Source organism: Lissotriton helveticus, chromosome 5_1, assembly GCF_964261635.1.
Source record: "Lissotriton helveticus chromosome 5_1, aLisHel1.1, whole genome shotgun sequence".
In the NCBI taxonomy this organism is placed as follows: domain Eukaryota; kingdom Metazoa; phylum Chordata; class Amphibia; order Caudata; family Salamandridae; genus Lissotriton; species Lissotriton helveticus.
This window is the reverse complement of record NC_136065.1, coordinates 715,814,531-715,841,162: the sequence shown is the minus strand read 5'-3', so window position 1 is coordinate 715,841,162 and position 26,632 is coordinate 715,814,531. Positions and strand designations below refer to the sequence as shown.

The 26,632-nt window shown below is 42.2% G+C and overlaps 1 protein-coding gene across 3 annotated transcripts in view; it reads left to right on the top strand.

Annotated features, from left to right (window-relative positions):
* Positions 1 to 26,632, top strand: part of PIK3AP1 (phosphoinositide-3-kinase adaptor protein 1) — a 1,822,514-nt gene that overhangs the window by 1,418,905 nt on the left and 376,977 nt on the right. The gene's annotated exons all lie outside the window — the stretch shown is intronic.

Sequence of the window (26,632 nt, the reverse complement as noted above, 5' to 3'; positions counted from 1 at the left end):
AAGTCAAGCACCTGTTTCAGGTAAATCTGTAGTCCCGTTTCTTAAATCAGAGTTAGCTGCTCAGGTTTCTGAGCAGTGCAGTCTTTTAACAATAATTTGGGAAATGTTTTCTTTTGGTGGTTTTTTTACACTGTAAATTTAATTAAGCACTTTTTTCATAAACACAATTGTCTTGTAAATAGTCCTTAAATATTTATGATATATAAAATTTAAAAATGTATAAATTTTAAAAATAATCATACAGGACCAAACTTGAAAATGTGTTTTTTACACTAAGGTGCTGTCTTTTGGTGATATATATATTTTTTGTCTCTACATAAAGTTATACCTGGTCATATAGCAATTTATTATTATACAGCTATGATTTGCATCTTTACAATATTTTCATCATGCTTTTTGTTTAGTGAATGATCCAGATTTGTTTTTCTGATGCAATGCGAGGTGCGTTATGCATTCATGCATATTACATATATATACATTTTTTTCTTAATTATTGATGTACAAGAACATCAGCGCATTCATGCAGTTATTTTGCCATCCGCATAATTCTGTTTTATACTATGTTAACAGTAATCAATCCGGATTGCTAACAATATGTATTCAAGCATGCAGCATAAATTCGGGTTTTTTTCTTGATGCAACACAATTACATTGACATAGCGAATATATGTACTGCGTCTGTAAATTGCTTGTATCTAGCATCAGGTATAACCATGTGGCTCACGTTTGGTAGGTGTGGCCCAATAGGGTGGGCCTGCACTGTGCAGATAAAAGAAGTTTCCGTTTTTCAAATGTGGTGTGTGAACAAGAGTACGCCAGTACTCGAAACGTTGCATTTTGGAAGGCACTCGGAATAAATAACATCCTGCCTGGATAACGTGGGGTCTGTCTCTTCTTTCGCCGCTGCATGTGGAGGTTTGAAGATTTTGCAAATATATATATATAAGAAAATGTTTGCATAATATGCGGAGGGTCCATCCGCCGAGTCACGCACTACCTACAAAGAGCGCCTACAATCACCCGACTTTGGACCACAATCTGTGCCTCGGAAACGAACTCAAGGGTGAATGGCAGCCACCAAGCACCGGAGCTTGGAAAGGGTCCAAACAGCCCTCAAACACGGGCTGTTACAGGAACAACACCGCGGAAAATCCTCTGGTCTCCTGGCAACAGAGCTCACACGGCAACTACAAATTCGGGACTCAGCGGGACTTCAACTACCAGCATGCCGGTCTATCACCACCAAAGGTGTCCACCAGAGGGACGGCAACGTGGCATAAAAACAGTGAAGCCTCCCTCTGAACCATTCCCAACCACCTGGGCCAACCTTTGAAAAAGTTCGCAGCAGGCGAACGAAACGCGTCAGGACATAAGAGCTGCCCAATTGTACCAAAACGTGCCACGAGCAAGGTGTTGGATGTGCGACTCCCCCCCTCTTTTCCCCCCAGGAGAAGAAAATGTTTGCATAATATGCGGAGGGTCCATCCGCCGAGTCACGCACTACCTACAAAGAGCGCCTACAATCACCCGACTTTGGACCACAATCTGTGCCTCGGAAACGAACTCAAGGGTGAATGGCAGCCACCAAGCACCGGAGCTTGGAAAGGGTCCAAACAGCCCTCAAACACGGGCTGTTACAGGAACAACACCGCGGAAAATCCTCTGGTCTCCTGGCAACAGAGCTCACACGGCAACTACAAATTCGGGACTCAGCGGGACTTCAACTACCAGCATGCCGGTCTATCACCACCAAAGGTGTCCACCAGAGGGCCGGCAACGTGGCATAAAAACAGTGAAGCCTCCCTCTGAACCATTCCCAACCACCTGGGCCAACCTTTGAAAAAGTTCGCAGCAGGCGAACGAAACGCGTCAGGACATAAGAGCTGCCCAATTGTACCAAAACGTGCCACGAGCAAGGTGTTGGATGTGCGACTCCCCCCCTCTTTTCCCCCCAGGAGAAGAAAATGTTTGCATAATATGCGGAGGGTCCATCCGCCGAGTCACGCACTACCTACAAAGAGCGCCTACAATCACCCGACTTTGGACCACAATCTGTGCCTCGGAAACGAACTCAAGGGTGAATGGCAGCCACCAAGCCCCGGAGCTTGGAAAGGGTCCAAACAGCCCTCAAACACGGGCTGTTACAGGAACAACACCGCGGAAAATCCTCTGGTCTCCTGGCAACAGAGCTCACACGGCAACTACAAATTCGGGACTCAGCGGGACTTCAACTACCAGCATGCCGGTCTATCACCACCAAAGGTGTCCACCAGAGGGCCGGCAACGTGGCATAAAAACAGTGAAGCCTCCCTCTGAACCATTCCCAACCACCTGGGCCAACCTTTGAAAAAGTTTGCAGGAGGCGAACGAAACGCGTCAGGACATAAGAGCTGCCCAATTGTACCAAAACGTGCCACGAGCAAGGTGTTGGATGTGCGACTCCCCCCCTCTTTTCCCCCCAGGAGAAGAAAATGTTTGCATAATATGCGGAGGGTCCATCCGCCGAGTCACGCACTACCTACAAAGAGCGCCTACAATCACCCGACTTTGGACCACAATCTGTGCCTCGGAAACGAACTCAAGGGTGAATGGCAGCCACCAAGCACCGGAGCTTGGAAAGGGTCCAAACAGCCCTCAAACACGGGCTGTTACAGGAACAACACCGCGGAAAATCCTCTGGTCTCCTGGCAACAGAGCTCACACGGCAACTACAAATTCGGGACTCAGCGGGACTTCAACTACCAGCATGCCGGTCTATCACCACCAAAGGTGTCCACCAGAGGGCCGGCAACATGGCATAAAAACAGTGAAGCCTCCCTCTGAACCATTCCCAACCACCTGGGCCAACCTTTGAAAAAGTTCGCAGCAGGCGAACGAAACACGTCAGGACATAAGAGCTGCCCAATTGTACCAAAACGTGCCACGAGCAAGGTGTTGGATGTGCGACTCCCCCCCTCTTTTCCCCCCAGGAGAAGAAAATGTTTGCATATATATATATATATATATATATATATATATATATATATATATATATATATATATATATATATATATATATATATATATTCACTGAAAAAACCATAGGTTATACACCATATATAGTTAGGAATTAGCATTTAAAAAACCTTATTTTACTCACACAAAACCATTGAAATTCCATATATAGTTAGTTGCACTAACTATATATCGCGCACCCGCAATCCACTGCTGATCATGTCACATATTACATCATTCATGACATGGTCAGTGACATCACTGATGACATCACTGATGACATCTCAAATGACATCACTGATGACATCACTGATGACAACATCCAGTGACTGTATTTTTCTGTAAAGTTAAAATATGTCTTGAGTGGATGTATAAGTGTCTGGATGAAGGATTTAGTAGGTGCATGACTGACTGTATGAGTGAGTGATTAAATGTGTCTCACTGAATGCATGGGTTAGTGACTAAACTGTCTTAATTTGTGCATCATTATGTCTGTTGTTCTGTAAACTGCTGCATGTGTTGATCATTAGCTATACGAGAGGCTATATGTGTTATTAATTGGTTGCCCAAGTATTTCTATGGGAGATTGAGTTTGTGTGGGGGTGGCTGGAAGGTGTGTGACTCTATGCATAGATGTGTGAGCAGTTTATTCACTAGGTGTATGAGTTCAAGAGTGCATGTGGAAACAGCTACATGGGCAGTTGACTGTGTGCATGAGTGTATTGATGAGTGAATGGATATCTCAATGCTACATGTCATAGTAAGTACATATGTAAAACACAGTACATGTGAGAGTTGCCATATATAAATAACTGTGCATGAGAGCCACTGAATGAGTGAGTGGTTGTATCGATCATTGTGAACTTGTATCAGGGATTGTATAAGAGAGTAAATATGTGTTAGTATATGTTTCAATAAGTAAGGTGTGTTTAACTGTATAGTTGAAGAAATGGAGGTGAGATTGTTTCTTTGCATGACTGACTGGGTGTGTGAGTAACTCCATGGATGAGTGGCAGTGTGTGAGTGTCTGTTTACACTGAGTGTATCTAAGGTTATATTAGAGTCTGAAGAGGTTTATCGTATTAGCACAAGAATGATGTCAAATGAGATGTCATCAGTGATGTCATCAGTGATGTCATTTGAGATGTCATCAGTGATGTCATCAGTGATGTCACTGACCATGTCATGAATGATGTAATATGTGACATGATCAGCAGTGGATTGCGGGTGCGCGATATATAGTTAGTGCAACTAACTATATATGGAATTTCAATGGTTTTGTGTGAGTAAAATAAGGTTTTTTAAATGCTAATTCCTAACTATATATGGTGTATAACCTATGGTTTTTTCAGTGAATTTTCAAGGTTTTGTAAATGCTAATTCCAACTATATATGGTCTATAACCTATGGTTTTTTCAGTGAATTTCAATGGTTTTTTAATAGCAAATATCATAAGCTGTCGAATGTCAAGTACGTGGTAAGTAAAAACATTTTCGTGTTTATGCACACTGATCTGCTTTGAATACTGCCCCCCACCCCTCATTTCTATTAGGAGTACTCTCTCTTTGCAGATAGTGAAGGGTAGTTAACGCAGCCCTTTGCCCCCGTTGTAATCCGTCGTGCCTGCTTCTCTCTCCATTTGATTGATTGTTCTCTTTGGTTCATTCTCTATTTACAAACAAGCACAGAGTCGCAATACTCTGTTTAGTCTTTGCAGATAGCGAAAAATCGTGTAAAAAAACAAAAGGAATCGAGCAAAATCAGTAGGCCACTAATGGGATCTCTTTTTGACCTCGCTAAAATAGAAACATTAGGAACAACCTGTTGAAAATAGCAATGCGTATGTACATAAGCGGCGTTCATTTGTGTTCACAGTACCCCTTGTTGATTGTTTCAATCGAGCATTGAATTGTTCGAAGTTAATTCTCTTAAGGATCTTCTCTACCTGCAAACGAGGAAGAATAGGAATATTCTCTCTCCCTTTGCAGATAGTGAAGGGTAGGTAACGCAAGCCTTTAACACGTCGTACCTATTTCATTCCTCATTGATTGATTGATTGTCCGAACATTGACTGTTTGGGAATTAGTTCTTTTTGGAGGTATTCCCTGTTTGCAAATAAACGTAGGAAAATCTTTGCAAGTAGTGAAAGGGTACGTAATGCGGACCTTTCTCCCCCGTTGTAATCTGTCATGCCTATCTACTCCCCACTGATTGATGCACCTTTTTCACCCGGACCATTTACTAGAGATACGTCATCTGGCCCGACCAGAGAGCACCCCTAGTGAAAAGGACATATGCAATAATAACGAAGTGATCACTGTATCCTGTTAACAGAAACTTTACCATGAAACAACCTGGAAAGAAAAAAATAGGAAAACGAAAATCAGTAGGCCACTGATGAACATGAACTTTTATTAAACAACAAACAAAGAAACGATAACATAACGTAATGATAAAACCTATTAATGTCCTAGAAACAAGAAAACGTTAAATTATGCCAGTGGTGAGAGACCAGAAAAACAGTCCGAGAAACCAAATCACCCCTCGCTGTCCCAACTCATGCACTCTGAAAGTTCAAAGTTTTGAGGAGTGCTTGTAACATTGTCTGAAGCCTATTTGCAATTGCTTCATCTTCACTATTCTTAAAGTAAGTGGGGGCTGTTGTGATGCGGTGCCACCCTGAACCGCTTGACGGAGGCCCCCGAGGGACGGTGTCATGTCGCGGACTCGGAGGGGGCGCTTGGCTCCGGCCCCCTCCCCAAGTCGTGTTGCCCTGGTGTGGCCTGAGATCGCCCCCGACATTGGTGGCCGGCTCCCGGGGTCAAGCGGAACTTTTTTCCTTTTGGTGACTCTTCCATTCTTCACCTTGTCCCACAATCCGTTTCACCTAAAGACACGCTGTAGTGGGGCACCCCTTTTCCGTTTCATTTGCCATTCAGCCCGCTTTTGCTACACTGTGCCTCTTCCGCTATTCAGCTGTTTACCGCCCGCTCTTTCGACTACAGCGTCTCGCTCACCATGTACTTGAGTTGCTCCCGCTCTTGCGGTGCAGCGATAGGCGGCTGCCACAGGACTCTCAAAATGGCGGCCATCTCTTCAGATTTGGGCGTGGTCCACTAAAATGGGCCTGCGACACCTTGGAACTCGGACGCTTGTCTGCTAGAGCTTGGGCTCCATTCTCGAAAGCGTCCCCTCATCCTTGAAGATTCTACAAAAGTCTTGGGGGCCCCCGACTCCCGCAGGCTTCTGGTGGGGAGCGCCTAGCATGATTGCTCGTGGAATGGCCACGACGGAGCTACGAAATGGTGGTGCTCTCATGCTAACGCCAGCTTCAGTCTGAAACATCCAGAAACACTGTAGACTACCAATTCGATCAGTTCCGGTAGCGCTCCAACGTGACCCGGTAGAGAAGAACTTGCCCTCCCCTCTTTGACTGATGGTTCTTGTTGCCTGTCCCTTCTGTTGTCATTTAACAGAACTATTTAGCCTGCTGAAAGGGGTTGTGTGCCGTCCGCTGGTTGGTGGAGACATTTTGACTATATTCTGGACCTGCGTTGTCGCGTAATGCGTCATATGACGCGCCGCGTTAGAAAGTTTAATAAATTATGAAACACAATAAACAATCCTTAAAAAATAAAAAAAAATAAAAAATAATCAACAAAACCAACAATCAAATAACATACAGTATTTGAAAAGTCTATCATTCATTTTTCATTGCAGTACGCTGCCCAGAAAGCTTCCCGGTTCCCGGACCGGGCGCTACCCACGCAAAAAAACAAAAAAAAATTTATTTTTTTTGCCCCGCGGGGCCCTTTTAAAGCCTCCACATTAAACCTAGGGGGTCAGGGAGGATCTACTATGCCCCCTTATGGTTATTTGCCCCTTTGTTTTGGCCTCCTCTTGTCTCTCGATCCTACCGAGAGACAAGATGGCGGCCGCTACGGACTTTTTGGAATGTTGACAGACGCCAGAGAACCAATCAGCTTCGCTTCACAAAGCTCCGTTGCGCGAAAAGTACGCGTCCTGCGCCGCTGCCCGGTCCGCTGTTACAGATATATATCTTTTTTTAAACGTTAATTTCTCAAAATCCACTGGAGCACATATATTGAGACCTACAAAAGGCACATCGGGCTACCAGTCCCTACAATTTTGCCAAGTTTCGTGCAAATCTATTCAGCCGTTCGGGCTAAAAGTGAGGCTAACCGCCCTATGGAAAAATCAATGTTAAAAACACGTTTTTGGACCCCCCTTTTTTCTCGGCCCCCCCTTGACGAAACCCCCCCAAATTTTCAGGGGCTGCTCAGAAACAAAATGTGCCATTTTCCTCAAAATTTCAGCCAATTCCGTCCACAAACGCCAAAGTTATTAGACATAGAATTTTCAAAAAACCCATAGGGAAAAAATCCTAACTATATATACCTACTGGCGACCGCCAGTAGGTAATATATATATTCACTGAAAAAACCATAGGTTTCACACCAGTTATAGTTAGGTAGAAATTTTACTCGCATAAAACCATTGAAATTCCCACGTTATAGTTAGTTGGACTCACTATAACTTGCGCGTGCAATGCACTGCTGATGACGTCACATATTACATCACTCATGCGAGTAAAATTTCCACCTAACTATAACTGGTGTGAAACCTATGGTTTTTTCAGTGAATTTAATAGGTTTTTTTAAATGCTAATTCCTAACTATAACTGGTGTGAAACCTATGTCCATCAGAGGGCGTGACTCTATCTCGATTCCTTAAAGGAGGTCTGCCTGTCCAAAACATGATGACGTCGAGCCTTTGAGAAAGAAGCGCCATTGCTTCGAAACGCGTCAGGAGTTAACGACGAAGCTGCAGATGCTGTCTGCATATGGGTGGCATTTGACCCAATAAAAGGACTTGTTCCAGTGCAGTGTCCGTGTGCGTTTCTGCCAGAGGGGCATTTTGGAGCATATATATATATATATATATATATATATATATTACCTACTGGCGGTCGCCAGTAGGTATATATAGTTAGGATTTTTTCTCTATGGGATTTTTGAAAATTCTATGTCTAATAACTTTGGCGTTTGTGGACGGAATTGGCTGAAATTTTCAGGAAAATGGCACATTTTGTTTCTGAGCAGCCCCTGAAAATTTTGGGGGGGTTCGTCAAGGGGGGGCCGAGAAAAAAGGGGGGTCCCAAAACGCGTTTTTCCCATGTTAATTTCCATAGGGCGGTTGGCCTCACTTTTAGCCCGAACGGCTGAATGGATTTGCACGAAACTTGGCAAAATTGTAGGGACTGGTAGCCCGATGTGCCTTTTGTAGGTCTCAATATATGTGCTCCAGTGGATTTTGAGAAATTAACGTTTAAAAAAAGATATATATCTGTAACAGCGGACTGGGCAGCGCCCCGGTTCGCGGACCTTACGCGTAACGGAGCTTTGTGAAGCGAAGCTGATTGGTTCTCCGGCGTCTGTCAACATTCCAAACAGTCCGTAGCGGCCGCCATCTTGTCTCTCGGTAGGATCGAGAGACAAGAGGAGGTCAAAACAAAGGGGGAAATAACTATAAGGGGGCATAGTAGATCCTCGCTGACCCCCTAGGTTTGATGTGGAGGTTTTAAAAGGGCCCCGCGGGGCAAAAAAAAATAATAATAATAATAATCGAACGGCTGAATGGATTTGCACGAAACTTGGCAAAATATTAGGGACTGGTAGCCCGATGTGCCTTTGCTAGGTCTCAATATATGTGCTCCAGTGGATTTTGAGAAATTAACGTTCAAAAAAAGATATATATCTGTAACAGCGCTCCGCTTCGCGTAACGGAGGTTTGCGAAGCTGATTGGTCATTCTGTCACTGGGCTATAGTTGGGCTACATCTGGCTGATATTTGGGCTACATTTGTTTTTTTGTGTGTCTGGCGGCCATCTTTGGGCTACATTGGGCTACATTGGGCTTCATTGGGCTACATTCGGCTAATTAGCAAATAGCTCATCGCAAACTAGGAATGGTAAAGAATCGCTATTTATTCCTTAAAGTTCGCTATTTAGGAAATGCAAAAAACTTTGATGATACATATGGCGGTTCATCTCTAACAAGATAAGAAGCATAGGGATACATTTATGATGACTGGCGCATCACCAGGGATGTGTTAGTCATTCTGTGCCGCTGTTCCGTCACCTATGGTGTGCTGCATTTACAATGCGGCGCATCATGGGGCAAAAACAGCACAGATGCGTGATGTATCTGTGCCGTAAAGGTGGCGCATTGCTGGAGTTGTATCGCAAGTGTGATGAAGCTCCAGCAAGGGTCGGGGGTGCCCCTGTCGCAGGGTTTCTGTTCTCACACAGAACTGTGGACAGAGGATTGGAACCTCGGCGAATGCATTGCTGGAGTTGTATCGCAAGTGTGATGAAGCTCCAGCAAGGGTCGGGGGTGCCCCTGTCGCAGGGTTTCTGTTCTCACACAGAACTGTGGACAGAGGATTGGAACCTCGGCGAATTAGGGTGTCCCAAAACTCACGTTAGTAATGAAAAACTCCTTAGCAAGCTAGGTACAGTGTCACATTGGATATAACAAACTCTCAATGTTTAGACAATCCAGAATATGAACTTATAGTACCTCAGGATACGTGGAACTCATGAACAGTCGGTCGTTATAGATTTCTTAGAAACCAGAACATGGAGTTAAGAAGAACAGATGTGTATTTGAAATGTTTATTTACTAATGCCGTCTTCTCAGGCGTAGTACCTTAGATAATAAAAGTACACATATTATCAGTAGCAAAATTACCAGCATAGTTACTAGTACATAAAAAGTGAATGGTGATAGTATGTTAACATGCTGTAAATGAATATGAGTTAGCAACACTTATAAGCAGCCGCGGGCCGTGGAGGGAGTTACGGTGAGGCAGGGAGGCGGGGAGGGGGAGAAGCAGGGTGGAGAATACAAGTACACATATTATCAGTAGCAAAATTACCAGCATAGTTACTAGTACATAAAAAGCGAATGGTGACAGTATGTTAACATGCTGTAAATGAATAAGAGTTAGCAACACTTATAAGCAGCCGCGGGCCGTGGAGGGAGTTACGGTGGGGCAGGGAGGCGGGGAGGGGGAGGGGCAAGGTAGAGAGGGCTCCACCCTGCTTCTCCCCCTCCCCGCCTCCCTGCCCCATCGTAACTCCCTCCACGGCCCGCGGCTGCTTATATCTCACCCTCCCTAATACACATATTATATTATTTGCTAAGAAGGTCTCTTTGTGTTGGTTTAGGGCGTGCCCATACTTTAGTGTCTTAGATTTGAAGGAATCACATCAGCATACACCAGCTCTCTCTTCATGTGAACCGCATCAACTGTTGTGTATGTGTGTTCGGCAAAGCAATATAAAACCCGCCTCATGCCCAGAATTGGCAGAAGTTGCACTTATGTTATGAGTATGAAGTCGTGGAGATCAGACCTCATAACAATTCTGTATCGTGTTGTTCTTGAAACTTTAGCACTCGCTGTACAGATATAGTTTAACAAGTAAAGCAGATAGTAGACCAATAACATATTATTCTCATGTAAACCACGATGAACTACTAGGTGGAAAGCTAAAGCAACAACTAAGTGTCGTGTGCAGAAGTTGCAAAAAAGGAAAAATGGCGTTTAAACCGGTAATGAGCCCATGCTAACTTAACACGGTGTAAAGATATCCAGGACCTAGATGACACCTCCCCATGATCCGGAAACGAACTGAATAAGATAATAGAAGTGCCATCTCATGAGAGCAGATTGCAAGTTTATATGTGGACGGTCCGCAAGGTAAAGCATTAAAAACTAGGAAAATTTAATGCTAAAGAAAAATAAAACAGCCAAGTACTTTATCGAGTCTTAAGCCAATAGGCAAGGTAAATAATAAAAACTTGACAAATAAGTCAATGAATTGTCAATGAAATGCTAGTACTCAGCATATCAAACATGAAAAAGGTCTATGACATAACTGTGTATGCAAAATAAGCTGCAACAGCCTCCAATAGGAAGTCACCGTCTTCATCCGAAAACAGTTCAGCCATCCAATTTAAAAGCGGAAAAGAACATACGTGCTCTCCCAGCACCGGATCCTCTATCACCATCAGAGGACAGCTCGGTGGGTTTTCAAGAAAGCTCTGTTCCAAGAAAGACTGTGCTGCCGCCAGTAAATTCCAGGGACCAAGTAGTCCATGCATCAATGCCACAGCCATAATCCTTTCGCCAGGACAAACCAACTCGTGAGTAATGATAGGAGTCATCAGCTGATTAAAGTCGACGTCAGGAGAAACCGGTCCGCAGAGACACAAATCAATGGCCCAATCGAAATCACAGGTCAGGCAGTGAAATACAGGCTGGACACAGGTGAAGTAGGAGAATCGAAAAGATAATCCATATGCCGTGCTTAATATCGCCAACGGCATTGTGCCATAATATTCTAGCATGCGATTGCGGAACAGTGTCAGCAGCTGCAGGGTGGGAGGTTGCATAGGAGGGACATCCATATTTAAAAATGTAAAAAAGCACAAGAGCGTCCGCTGGTAATGCAAGTAAAAATGCCAATCCACGAACCAGAGTGGAGAAAATAGAATGAAAGGAAGCAGGGATGACTCCAAAGATTTTCTCAAATGAAGTCACGAGACCACTGGTAACAACTTTAAAAAAGTGCGCCAGGGACTTTGTGGAGGATGCGTTAAAGATAGTCGGAAACATGTTGCTGAAATTGAAAGGCAAATCTTAATTGAAAAGGGTGTGCACCTCTGTACGGGTGTTCGCTATGTGAAGTACGAAAGTTTCACGGGCCGAACTCAAGGCCACCTCTCTCTGAGACAAAAGAGCTCTTATTCTTGCCATGCCGTTGAAACGTGTACCAAGGTTGGTATTTGTGGCCAGATTGAAAACTCCCTATGTTCATGTGTGGGAGGAAATAGAACATTTCTGCAGCAAATAACCCGTTCACTTACTGTTACGATAAAAGGAATACTTTTAATTAACTCAGAACAATCTTCATTATTGAGCATCAAATAACTACCATTTTCCATCAACTTGAACGTGGGGATGATAGCAGGAACTGGCGTGCCTTGCAACACGCAAGCCATATTTGGTCGGTGTTTGTTGCATGAACCGTGTAACTGTATGTGCCTACACATTAGTGAATGATCTGGCGTCTCAGTGCATTCCTCTCCATTCAGATAAACTTCTTGATCATCTTTGAAACATCTGTATGTGTATGGAAGCGACCAGACCTCATGAAGAAAAGCACTACCTAAAGGTTCATAACGACCTATTGGTATATATTTCATACAATTTGAAAACTTATATAAAGCAAAAGGCAGCGTTATTAAACCGTGGATAAGGCATGTTGCCAAAAAACCCGCAATCCTCTGCTGATGATGTCACTGAGCATGTCATGAATGATGTAATATGTGACATCATCAGCAGTGGATTACGGGTAATAGTATCTCTAGTTTACTCCCCTATAGCTGTCTTTCTTTTAACATAAGTGTCTGTTTCCTTCCCTTATACTTACTGTTTTTGGTTCGCTTCCGGTTCGCGTACCGGCGAGCGAACTGGGAAGCGAACTAAGAGAAATAGAGGTTGGCACAGTTCCAAATATTGTACCAATTTTTGAATAACGGGGAGGTAGTTCTGAAAAGAACTTTTTTTTTTATTTTTCTGAATTTTTTTTTACTGTTTTTGAATTTTTCGGAACAGTTTTATATTTTTTTGGGTTTTTCTTGGAGGGGGCAATGAAAACGATTCATTGTAAAGGGCTCAACAGGAGCAACAAAACAAAAAAAAGAAGTATTTATTATTTTGGGCGTTTCGTACAAACTTGCATATGATAGTCAATAGCTCTGTTGATCAGAGTGATGCTTTTTTCTCCGTAGGAAATGAATCCATCGCAAAATACGCAGATGTGTTTTACATCACCAAATCTCATTTGTATATTTGGCACCATCTCCCTGCCCTCTGGTCCCGTTACTTCCGGTACAACAGATCTTCTGGCCATAATAGGGAGATTATCTAGGTCGTTCCGAAACTGTGCAGCACTGTAGTTGTTAGGATGCCACCTAGTCATATGGCGATGCATTGTGTAGTTTCCGAAACTGTATTTTTTGTCGGTCCCTCTGGACAGTCTATCTTGACATATAAGGCAAGTTACGTATCTTGCATTTACTTTTTTCTGACCTTTGGGAATTTTAAAAAATTGCCAAATGAAGTTTTCTTTCCGGTGAGACGTCCTGGGCTGCTCAGGCAAAAACTGCCTCTCTTCGTGCTCGTCCTCCTGTTCCTCTTCTTCTTCTTCTTGTTGAATTATAACTTGAGCAGGTGGTCCACTCTTCTTTGGATGTGGTGGAGGTGGTGGGGAAGCACCAGCTGAAGCTACTAAAGAAGCCATTGCTCAGTGATCACAAAGGGTCTTTCTCTCACAATGATGAAAGTCAGAGTGAGGAAAGAAGGAGGGATTTTCATCATTTGGGAAAAACAAGAGTTCTCAACAAATCAAAAGTGTTCATTTTAGATTATATGACCTAGTCTTACATCATTAGGAAACCAAAAGTGAAATGAACCAATGAAAAGTGTTATTACCAAGTCACATGACTTGCTGTGTTTACGTTAAGCGCTTTGCAGGGCCTCCCGGTTTGCTTCCAGAAACCTGCGCTTTGCGACTCGCTTCGCGTACCAGTTCGCTAACGTAGTACGTCATATGACGTATCACGCGACAACGTGAAACGTCATGCGGACGGGAGGCGTCACGATGTTGTTTTGTAACGCGGCACTTGCGGTAAAGAAACGTTTACCGGCTCGCGGTCTATTTCGCGGCATCAAGGTCAGCTAACGGGAAGCTTCCCGATTTGCGAAGCGGGAACGAAGAAAAAAAAATATTTATAAAAAAAATTATTCATAAACATATAAAATATATTTTTGGATTTAAAGAAGAATACATTTTACAGCTACAGATATTAGCTGTTAAAAAACCAATGAAATTCACAGAAAAAACCATAGGTTATGGACCATATATAGTTAGGAATTAGCATTTACAAAACCTTGAAAATTCACTGAAAAAACCATAGGTTATAGACCATATATAGTTAGGAATTAGCATTTACAAAACCTTGAAAATTCACTGAAAAAACCATAGGTTATAGACCATATATAGTTAGGAATTAGCATTTAAAAAACCTTATTTTACTCACACAAAACCATTGAAATTCCATATATAGTTAGTTGCACTAACTATATATCGCGCACCCGCAATCCACTGCTGATCATGTCACATATTACATCATTCATGACATGGTCAGTGACATCACTGATGACATCACTGATGACATCTCAAATGACATCACTGATGAGATCACTGATGACATCTCAAATGACATCACTGATGACATCACTGATGACATCTCAAATGACATCACTGATGACATCACTGATGACATCTCATTTGACATTACTGATCACATCACTGATGACATCATTCATGTGATAATACGATAAACCTCTTCAGACTCTAATATAACCTTAGATACACTCAGTGTAAACAGACACTCATAGACTGTCACTCATCCATGGAGTTACTCAGACACTTAGTCAGTCATGCAAAGAATCAATCACACCTCCATTTCCTCAACTATACAGTTATACACACCTTACTTATTCAAACATATACTAAAACATATTTACTCACTTATACAATCCTGGATACAAGTTCACAATGATCCATACAGCCACTCACACATTCACTGGCTCTTATGCACAGTTATTTATATATGGTAACTCTCACATGTACTGTGTTTTACATATGTACTTACTTTGACATGTAGCACTGAGATATCCATTCACTCACCAATACACTCATGCACACAGTCAACCGCCCATACAGCTGTTTCCACATGCACTTTTGAACCCATACATCCAGTCAATCAACTGCTCACACATCTATGCAGAGAGTCATACACCTCCCAGCCACCCACACACACACTCAGTCTCCCATACAAATGCTTGGGCAACCAATCAATAACCCATACAGTTAATCATATAGCTAATGATCAACACATGCAGCAGTTTACAGAACAACAGACATAATGATGCACAAATTAAGACAGTTTAGTCACTAACCCATGCACTCAGTGAGACACATTTAATCAGTCACTCATACAGTCAGCCATGCCCCTACTAAATCCTTCATCAAGACACTTATACATCCATTCATTCTTCAATATGTAAGACATATTTTAACTTTACAGAATTATACAGTCACTGGATGACGTCATCAGTGATCTCATCAGTGATGTCATTTGAGATGTCATCAGTGATGTCATCAGTGATGTCACTGACCATGTCATGAATGATGTAATATGTGACATGATCAGCAGTGGATTGCGGGTGCGCGATATATAGTTAGTGCAACTAACTATATATGGAATTTCAATGGTTTTGTGTGAGTAAAATAAGGTTTTTTAAATGCTAATTCCTAACTATATATGGTCTATAACCTATGGTTTTTTCAGTGAATTTTCAAGGTTTTGTAAATGCTAATTCCTAACTATATATGGTCTATAACCTATGGTTTTTTCAGTGAATATATATATATATATATATATATATATATATACATATATATATATATATATATATATATATATATATATATATATATATATATATATATATATATATATATACCAGCAGCCCGCCCCAGCGTTGCCCGAGGCAGAAGGGGGCTGGGGGCAGCATTTCAGGCTTGCGTGCACCCATGGCTCCTGCCCGTCCCTCCGCCCGTCCCTCGTTGCGCACCCGCGGCTCTTGGATGGTTCACTTACCGCGGCTCTTGGATGGTTCACTTACCTTACTCGCCGCTCCTCCTCATGCTGCTGATTTTATCGCTCCACTGCTCCTCCGCTTCTCGCTGGTCATTACCGCTTGTCCGCCGCTCGCCGCTCCTCCCCGCCTGTCCGCAGCTCCTCCCCGCGATCATGTCCTCCGCTCTTCCTGTTGCTCCTGAACGCCGCTCCTCCACGCGCTCCCGATGTCATGACGCAGACGTCGCGGCCTGCGCTTCTTTCAGGGGACTACGTTGTTTTTAAAGTTAATTTTTTAAATTTACGTTTTATTTTTATTTTATGTAGCCTATGGCCATCTACACACCCTGACAATTTCAAGGATGTATCGGGTGTGTGGATTGGCGCTGTGGTTCCCGAGTTTACCTGGCTCAAAGGGTTGTGTTCTCTCTTTATAATAGTAGTATAGATATATATATATATATATACTAGCAGCCCGCCCCAGCGTTGCCCGAGGCAGAAGGGGGCTGGGGCAGCATTTCAGGCTTGGGGCAGCGTTGCCTGGGGCAGAAGGGGGCTGGGGGCAGCATTTCAGGCTTGCGTGCACCCATGGCTCCCGCCCGTCCCTCCGCCCGTCCCTCGTTGCGCACCTGCGGCTCTTGGATGGTTCACTTACCACGGCTCTTGGATGGTTCACTTACCTTACTCGCCGCTCCTCCTCGCGCTGCTGATTTTACCGCTCCACTGTTCCTCCGCTTCTCGCTGGTCATTACCGCTTGTCCCCCGCTCGCCGCTCCTCCCCGCCTGTCCGCAGCTCCTCCCCGCGATCATGTCTTCCGCTCTTCCTCCTGCTCCTGAACGCCGCTCCTCCACGCGCTCCCGATGTCATGACGCAGACGTCGCGGCCGGCGCTTCTTTAAGGGGACTACTTTGTTTTTAAAGTTAATTTTTTTAATTTATGTTTTTATTTTATTTTATGTAGCCTATGTCCATCTACACACCCTGACAATTTCAAGGATGTATCGGGTGTGTGGATTGGCGCTGTGGTTCCCGAGTTTACCTGGCTCAAAGGGTTGTGTTCTCTCTTTGTAATAGTAGTATAGATATATATATATATATATATATATATATATATATATATATATATATATATACTAGCAGCCCGTCCCGACGTTGTTCGGGAGCAATTAGGCTTCAGAGACCCCGCCTGTGATAGAGCGCGCAGGTCACCCGACTACAATTTTACCATATACACATTGGGCCCATAAACTCAATTAATCATATCTATTTATCGGGTAACCTACACTCTACTACCAGTAACCCAGTTCCTTCCTATTTATTTCTAATGTACCCGACTTACCAATCCACTGTCACGGGTACCTATGATCACCATGGATCAGGGAGCTAGCTGTAAAGGAAGGTAGTCACAGAAATACAAAACATTTATTCTTGCACTCATATGATAACCAGAGACACGGGAAGTTTTCAAAGTCTTTATCTAATCTTCTTCGAAATCAGGAAGTAAAATATTTACAGCAATTAAACTATCAATAACCAAGAGCATATATATTGTGTAGCTATGCAAGAAATAGAGTATGCCAACCATTTATACATATAAAGGGAAGGTAAGAACAGGGAACATGCTAGTATGCAAGTTTCAGAAATTTGGTTTGGTATGATGTGTCTACAGGGCGGGGAAAGATAAGGAACATGCTAGAATATCACAGCTTGAATACCCCTCAGGATGGGCAAAGCTAAAGAACTTCAATTTATCTATAGAGATTTTGACCGTAACATGTAGCTATAGGGAAGGTAAAAAGTGGAACACGCTATATACTTCAGAGTACCCACATTAAATCAACTAAAGGAATGGGTAAAGAAAAGGAACATCTATATTTCACAAACTGTATGTAGAAATGTACTTATAGGATGGGGAAAAATGGAACATGCTAGTATAACAACTAAAATGTAGGACTTTATCATTGGTCAGCACAGGGAGGGTAAGAAAAGGAACAATGTGCAAGTACAATTTTATTAAAAGCAAAAAAAAATGGAGAATGCGTAATGGGTTCCCTCAGATTTATAATTACCTAGAACGGTGTGGAGACCAACCCTGGCCACGGGTCAGTTAAGGACAGGAGAAACCCCAAGAAAGGACAGTCGCCAGTAGGCCAGCAGGTGCAGAATGGACACCCAGGACAGGAAAACCATATTAGGATCGGGACAGGACCACCAAGGAAAGAACTGCACCCGCAGTTCAGTTGCAACGCCTGCGCTACACCCTCTCTGCAGCTATCAGTCAAAACCCCGATTGGGATATCGAATTCCCCAGCAAAGTGCTCCGCCAGCACTTAAGGTTTCAAAAACCCCGATTGGGTCTCTGGAAATTTCGGACAGAGTGCTCCGCAGCACCTCTGTTTCTGGATCAGCTATTGAGTGCGTTGGGTCAGTGACAGGTCATCTATTCTGACAAGTCGGACAATTTCTCTAGCTAAACCTAGGCTAGTTATACTGTTTTCGGGTCATTGTACCACCCCCCAAAATGTTGCAATTTCGATTGGTCAAAAGAAAGGACAGGTCATCACACCAACCAGGATTTGACTTTCTCAAGCCCTAATTTACATCTTTTGGGACCGCCTATTGAATTTGGGGTTCCCATGACATGTTTTACACATAACAATGGAGAATACAATTTTCATATACAATTGTTACAAATGCAGTACAGTTCAGCTTCGTCTTGCTGGGTTACAGGTCGGTTCCCAGGAGCATCTTGGCTGTGGCAGCCAGCTGGCTGGGTTCCACTGGTACAAGGTTTTCTTCCCTCTGCCAGGGTGACATGCGCAGTAGGGACTTCTAAGATGGAGTAGTAAGCACCTCCCAGGCCAAAAAGATTCGATACATGAAAAGTAAAGGAAAACAATTTAGAACACAGAAATAAATGATTACACTGTATACCAGGGATCCCTATATAACTCCCATTACTTTATAATAACTATAGCATTAGGATTAGTGCAGACACCATTTTTTTTATGAAAAACAAAAACAAAAAAAAAAAGAATTTTCGAAAAATACAGGCTTCGAAGAGTAAAAAACAAATCCAAAAGGGATACTTAATAACATTTCTAGAACATTCGAAATATAACGCAACCTAGTTTGTCTATGCTGGGTTCCCTAGCCATATTTTAACTGGTTCCCAGATTTTCAATCCCTTTGCTTTTTTTCTGATACTTTTCCGACTATAAATGGAGATTTCGAGATTATATGTTGCTGAGAAGCGCATCAGCCACTGTTGAAATGTGGGTGGGCATTGATCCAGCCATGCGGAGGTTAAACAGATTCTAAAGACAGCCATAGCAATATATATGAGTCCCTGCATGGCTATAGGTCTAATAGCTTTATCTACCCCTAGCACGATTTCTGCTATGCTGATCTCTATATCAACTTTGAATATTTCCGATAGGCAGTTGGAAACTTCTCGTTTAAAATTGTCTAGAGTACAACATGTCGCCAACATATGTATCAAATCAGCTTTAGGACTATTACATCTGGGGCAGAGAGTCCCCTTTCCCACTCCCCATTTTGAGATTTTTTTCAGGTGTATAATAGAGATCGAAAAAGGTTTTGTAAAACTGAGCTTGTAGCTTGGTAGACATTAGAATAGAGCTGGATAATTCAAGTGCTTTGTGGGCTAGATCCTCTGTGATGTTGATATTATTTTGCCAAATATTGGCGTGTTTTTTGATATCGTCTGGTAGTGCAGCAATTAAATCTTTGTATATGTCCCCAATTTTTACCCTATCACAACTAACCACGGTGTTGATTGTTGGGATTTTCTTAAAGCAACCGTTGGGTCCCCCCTTTTTGAGAATAAAATCTCTTGATTGTAAGAACTTATAAAAATCGTGCGGATTCAGCCCATGTTTAATTTTTAACGATTCAAATGAACAAAAACCAGTTGAATCAAAAAAAGAGCCGAGTTGCGAGATTCCCAAGCTCACCCATCGCCGCATGATGGAGTCCGAAAAAGTTTCGGGCAGGTTGGTGTTATTATCTATCGGAGTGTAGAATGAAAACCTGCCTATCGCCAAATGTTTCCGAACCATATTCCAGACAGTATAGATACCCTTAAGTGTTTTAAATCGTTCTTTTTTAAGATGACATTCGTAGGGTAGCTTCCAGAGATGGTTATTGGCATTATTACCCAAAATTAATTCCTGTGGGGTTGGAGTCAAGCAAGTTGACGTTGAGTCTTTTTTTGAAATTAGCAGTAAGCGACTATATTTGATGGTTGTAGCCCACCAATATAGTTTGAAGTTAGGAAGGGCTAGGCCACCTCTGTCCCTGGAATGTGTGATATGTTTGTAGGCTCTTCGTGTTTTTCCATAGCCCCAAACAAAACGAGATAACATATTATCTATTTCGTTAAAAAGTGATAAGTCAAAATTGAGACAGATTGCCCGGAATAAATACAAGAATTTGGGCAAAAAAACCATTTTAATAAGATTACATCTTCCGATTATTGTTAAATGTAGGTTATTCAATCTCGATAAGGTTTTTTTTGTCTGTTTGACTAAAGGGTCTAGGTTCAGAGCCACTAGTTTATTTAGGTCGGATGTAATATTAATGCCGAGATATAGTGTATTATCTGTAACTCTTGCATCTTCCATATTAATGTTATTATTTATTATTATCTGGGTTTTAGTTTGATTTAATTTGTATCCCGAAATCTCTCCAAACTTTTTGGCTTCTTCCTCCATTATCCCTACTGTTGTGTTTGGATCAGCAGTCACGATCGCGATATCATCTGCGAAGGCTAGAGTTTTCGTTTCATCATTCGATGTCTTCATGGGTAGTATGGTCGGATTAGTTTCTAGCTTAGCGATAAAGGGGTCGATGTAAATGGCAAAGAGCAGGGGAGAGCATGGACACCCTTGTCTTGTGCCTCTTGTCACTTTGATAGTATCCGATGTGACCCCATTTATCATAACGACCGCTTCGGGAGCGATGTACATTTTCTGTACTGCTTTGATAAAATGCTCCCCAATCCCACTCTTCTCCATGATCGACCATAGATATGGCCAGGAGACCCTATCGAATGCTTTTTCAGCATCTAGTAAAATAAGCCCCATAGGGTCTCCTGCGACCTCGGCGATGTCAAAGAGGGTTATCACCCTCTGAACGTGGTCTGTAGTTGATCTTCCAGGAACAAACCCGTGTTGTCTAGCCGATACAATTTTATGGATCAAAGGTGCCAGTCTGCTTGCAAGCATTTTGGAATATATTTTGGAATCGTTATTAATTAGGGTAATTGGACGATATGAACCTAATTCTGTCGGATCTTTATTTTTTTTGGGGAACACTATAATTTTTGCACGTGCCCAAGACGCCAGAGGATTTCCATTCGTAAAGACCTGGATAAACAGCTGGGTTAGGATATCTTTGAGTGAGCTACTAAATTTGACATAGAATTCAACAGGGATACCGTCCAGACCTGATGCCTTGCCTGATGGTAGACTATTTATGGATAGTAAAATTTCTATCCAGTCTGGTGCTTCAGCAAGAGTTTCCTCATCTGTTTTGGATAGGCTGGTCCTTATATCTGAACTTAGATATTCATCAATTTTATCTTGTTTAATAGTTGTTTCAGAATATAGCTCAGCATAATATCTCCTGAAGGCATCTCTGATGTTATTAGTGTCATGAGTTAGGCCCAAAATTGGGTCTCTTATGGCTTTAATCGTATTTTTGGTATTTTGTTCTCTTACACTAATGGCTAATTGGTGCCCTATCTGTTCACTCCACTCATAAATGTTTTCCCTATTTGCTGTAGCTTTAAGAATTGCTTTGCGAGTATGTATTTCAGATATTAGGTTTTTAGCTATCGCTACATCTCTACTAGCCTCATCGATATTATTCCCCCCTTGTAGCACTCTGATTAACTCTTCTTCTTTCCTAGCCAAATTCTCCTCAAGATCTTTTAAGTTTTGTTTGTTTTTTCTGTTATGTTGAATAGAAAATCTGAAGGTTTCTCCCCTTATCCCTGTCTTTAATGAGTCCCATACAACCTCTAACGGAGCACTACCCATGTTAAAACTTAAAAATTCTGGGATCCATTGATCCATATGTGTGCAATAATGGTCATTGGTTAACAGAGCTCTTTCAAAGGTCCAGTTACTGCGATCAGATTTAATAATGTCTGTATCGACGCTCAAAAGCAGAGGGTTATGGTCTGAGAAAACCCTCAGCAGCTTATTTATAGAGCATTTAGATAGTATTACATTGGAGATAAACATATAGTCCAATCTAGCCAGTTTACGATGGGGGTGGGAAAAAAACGTATATCCATGATTTTGCGGAGCTTTCATCTCCCAACAATCTACCAGCTCATGAACATGTCAGAGTTCCGCCAGGGCCTTGTATGTTATTGGTTTCCGGCCCTGATATTTGAATGTTAGTTCCGAAAGCCAAATTGGTGGGAGATTGATATTGATATCCCCACACATAATCATTGGAACTGGCCAGTGTGCTAGTTCGTTGGATAGAAACTGTAGCAATATTGGATCATCTGTGACATTGCCATAGATTGAGGAGACAGTAAATTTTTTCCCATTTATACATTGACATTCTGTAATGGCCCATCTACCCAGTGGATCTGAAGCTGATCTTAAAAAGCTCAAACCCCCACCTTGCGCTAAAATAGCTACCCCACGAGTTTTGTTTGGTTGGGTGGTGGCAATAACAACTCTATATCCTAAATCTTTAAGTAGATGTCATCAGTGATGTCATTTGAGATGTCATCATCATTTGAGATGTCATCAGTGATGTCACTGACCATGTCATGAATGATGTAATATGTGACATCATCAGCAGTGGATTGCGGGTGCGCGAAATATAGTTAGTACAACTAACTATATAGGAGCAATTTCAATGGTTTTGTATGAGTGACATGTCCAGCTAACTAACACCCCTAAAACTTATAGTTTTTTGAGTGAATTTTAAAGGTTTTTTAAATGCTAATTCCTAACTATATAAGGCCTGAAACCTATGTTTTTTTCAGTGAATTTCAAAGGTTTTTTAAAATGCTAATTCCTAACTATATAAGGCCTGAAACCTATGGTTTTTTCAGTGAGTTTGCAAGGTTTTTTAAATGCTAATTCCTAACTATATAAGGCCTGAAACCTGTTTTTTTCAGTGAATTTCAAAGTTTTTTTTTAATGCTAATTCCTTACTATATAAGACCTGAAAGCCCACCAGGAATCTCCAGTATGCGCCAGGGAACTGCATTACAGAGAGGTGTAATGAAGCCATGCCCCTTTTTACACCTCTCTGCAACGCAGCCCCCGTGCATGTTTGAAGAGGGAGAACTAATTCCCATTGCATACTGGGGGCCCCTGGGGGCCAACTAGCCCACCTTGAACCTCCAGTATGCGCCCGGGGGCTGCATTGCAGAGGTGTAATGAGGCTATGCCCCTTGTTACACCTCTCTGCAACGCAGCCCCCTGGCACGTTTGCAGAGGGGGAACTAATTCCCCTTGCATACTGGGGGTCCCTGGGGGCCAACTAGCCCTCCAGGAGCCTCCAGTGTGCGCCAGGGGGCTGCATTGCAGAGAGGTGTAATGAGGCCACACCCTTTTTTACACCTCTCTGCAACGCAGCCCCGTGCATGTTTGAAGAGGGGGAACTAATTCCCCTTGCATACTGGGGGTCCCTGGGGGCCAACTAGCCCACCTGGAACCTCCAGTATGCGCCAGGGGGCTGCATTGCACAGAGGTGTAATGAGGCTATGCCTCTTTTTACACCTCTCTGCAACGCAGGCCACTGGCGCGTTTGCAGAGGGGGGACTAATTCCCCTTGCATACTGGGGGTCCCTGGGTCATATCTGCCCAAACGCCGAATTTCCGAACGATTGAAAATGACTTTTCTTGAGAAACATTTGGATTTGGATTATCATGTCCTATACTTTGGAATTTTTGAAAGACTGACTTTGAGGATGCTATAAATTACTCAAGTCTGCCCGAATTGTGTGGGTAAAATTGATACCTAGTCACTTTGAATAAGAATGTACTTACGTCTCGTCTAACATTTGGAAGAAATATCTTGTTATATGACAACAGGATACCGACATAACTTGAAGGAATAAATAACGCCCTGAAGAAGTTCTGTTGTACAGAACGAAACGCGTCAGCTGGCTGTGGTACATAAACTTAAGGAAAATAAAAGCATTTGAATATACACCAAGATTCAGCGCTTCAATAAGGACTCTAAGTGATATGATTTGATTGGACTTATTGTGCAAGTGGTGCTGTGCCAAACTTTGGAATATTCTCCACTACTCTCTACTACTTACTCTCTACTACTCCACTACTCTCTAATACTCACTCTCTACTACTCATTCTCTACTACTCTACTACTCTCTCTCTACTACGCACTCCCTACTACTCACTATCTACTACTCTCTACTACTCACTCTCTACTACTCTCTACTCTCTACTACTCAATCCCTACTACTCTCTCTCTACTACTCACTCTTTACTACTCACTATCTACTACTCTCTACTACTCACTCTCTACTTCTCACTCTCTACTACTCTCTACTACTCACTCTCTACTACTCTCTCTCTACTACTCACTCACTACTACTCACTCTCTACTACTCTCTACTACACACTCTCTACTACTCTCTCTCTACTACTCTCCACTACTCACTCTACTACTCACTCTCTACTACTCTCTACTATTCTCTCTCTCTGCTACTCACTCTCTACTACTCTCTACTACTCACTCTTTACTACTCTCTACTACTTACTTTCTCCTGCTCTCTACTACTCACTCTACTACTTACTCTCTACTACTCTCTACTACTCACTCTCTACTATTCTCTACTACTCACTCTACTATTCACTCTACTACTCTCTACTACTCACTCTCTGCTACTCTCTCTACTGCTCTACTACTCTCTACTACTCACTCTCTACTCTATTACTCACTCTCTTCTCTCTACCTCTCTACCTCTCTCTACTTCTCTCTCTACTAGTCTCTACCTCTCTACCTCTACCTCTCTACCTCTACACCTCTACCTCTCTCTACACGCACACATATACACATATATATATATGCATATATATGCATATGTATATATATACACATACATATATAATCTGCATATCTAAATAAATACAAATATAAATGCATGCATACATATGCATGTTATTTACATGAAAGTTTTAAAAACACTAATAAAAGCAAAGCTAAAAAGCCACCTCATTACAAACAAAATGGCTTTAACTTAAAAGAGGGCGAGATCTTTTGCATTTTCAATGCTTGTTTGCTTTGGTTCCATCAAGAAGGCATTCAGATGTGTCACACATTTGCCATAAATTCTGAATGTTAGCACTCTAGTTGCTCATTAGATCACTGTAGTAAAGCTACTGCTCACCAGGGAAGTCTGCTGCTAATCTTACTTTCTATGGCAAAATGACACCCTCATTTTGTTCCTTTTTAAATTAAATGTTTTCAGACTTACTACTTCATTCCAATTAAGATGGCTTCTGGTGTGCCATACTTTTGTCAGAAGTAAGACTGTTAGCGCTCTAGTTGTTCTTTAGAACACTCTGGGACATTCTGTCATTGGACTATACTTGGGCTACATCTGGGTGATATGTGGGCTACATTTGGGCTCTTTTGTCTCTGGTGGCCATCTTGGGAGACTGCATGTCAGAATTTTTTAATGAAATAGAAGAGGATTTGGGAAGTCACTCAAAATGTGTCCTAATTTTTCTTTCTGCAGCACTAATCATACTTTCTATGGCAAAATGTACTCCCTTATGTTGTTCCTTTTTAAATTAAATGTTTTAAGAGTTACCACTTTATTCCAATCAAGATGGCTTCAGGTGTGCCATACCTTTGTAATAAGTAGGACTGTTAGCGCTCTAGTTGTTCTTTAGAACACTCTAGGAGGCTGCAGTAGAACACAAAGGAATCAACTGACAGTCTCTGTCCTTGTTGGATGTACATGTTTTACTGAGAATGTCAGACTTCATGCTCACATGACTGAGAAAGATAATGTGAATATACAGAAAATATGCTTTCAGTTTAGCTTATAGATCCCCTTCCAAACCACTGTGGGAAAAGCATGAGATAATAGTTTTCTTTCAAACGTGATTCATGATATCCCAGCAGAAGGCTTTTTCACATGGTAAAATCACCTTAGAACACACCACAATTCCTAAAATGAGTATGGTACCATCAACAAATGATTTATAATGTAACTAAAGTCCTACAACCCTCTATTAACTACAATGCTTTTTAATGAGGTGCTATCATGTATATTGGTCCCAAGATGCCTGCCAACACTTCTTGGATGAAGTGCTGACAGCCAATCAGATCTCACGATGAGATGTGTGGTTAGGCTCCGCCCAGATATATATGTGTTTTTGAAGTTAATTTTCATAAAAACCACTGGAGCAATTTTCACCAAATATAGCAAAGGCACTTCTGCGTACCAGTCCCTACAATTTTGCCAAGTTTGGTGTAATTTAGTTCAGCGGTTCGGGCTGTAGCCTTGTCAGAACGTCCTATGGAAATTAACATGGGGAAAACACGTTTTGGGACCCCCCTTTTTTCTCAGCCCCCACTTCACGAATCCACCCGAAACTTTCAGGGACGGAGCGCAGCAAAGCTGGCCAACATTTTGGAAAATTACACGCAAATTCCTCAACCGGCGTCAAAGTTATTCCCAATAGAATGTTGCGGATTTCCTATGGTAGCTAGGTCCTAACTATATATACCTACTGGCTATCGCCAGTAGGTAATATATATATATACATACACACACACACACACACACACACACGCACACC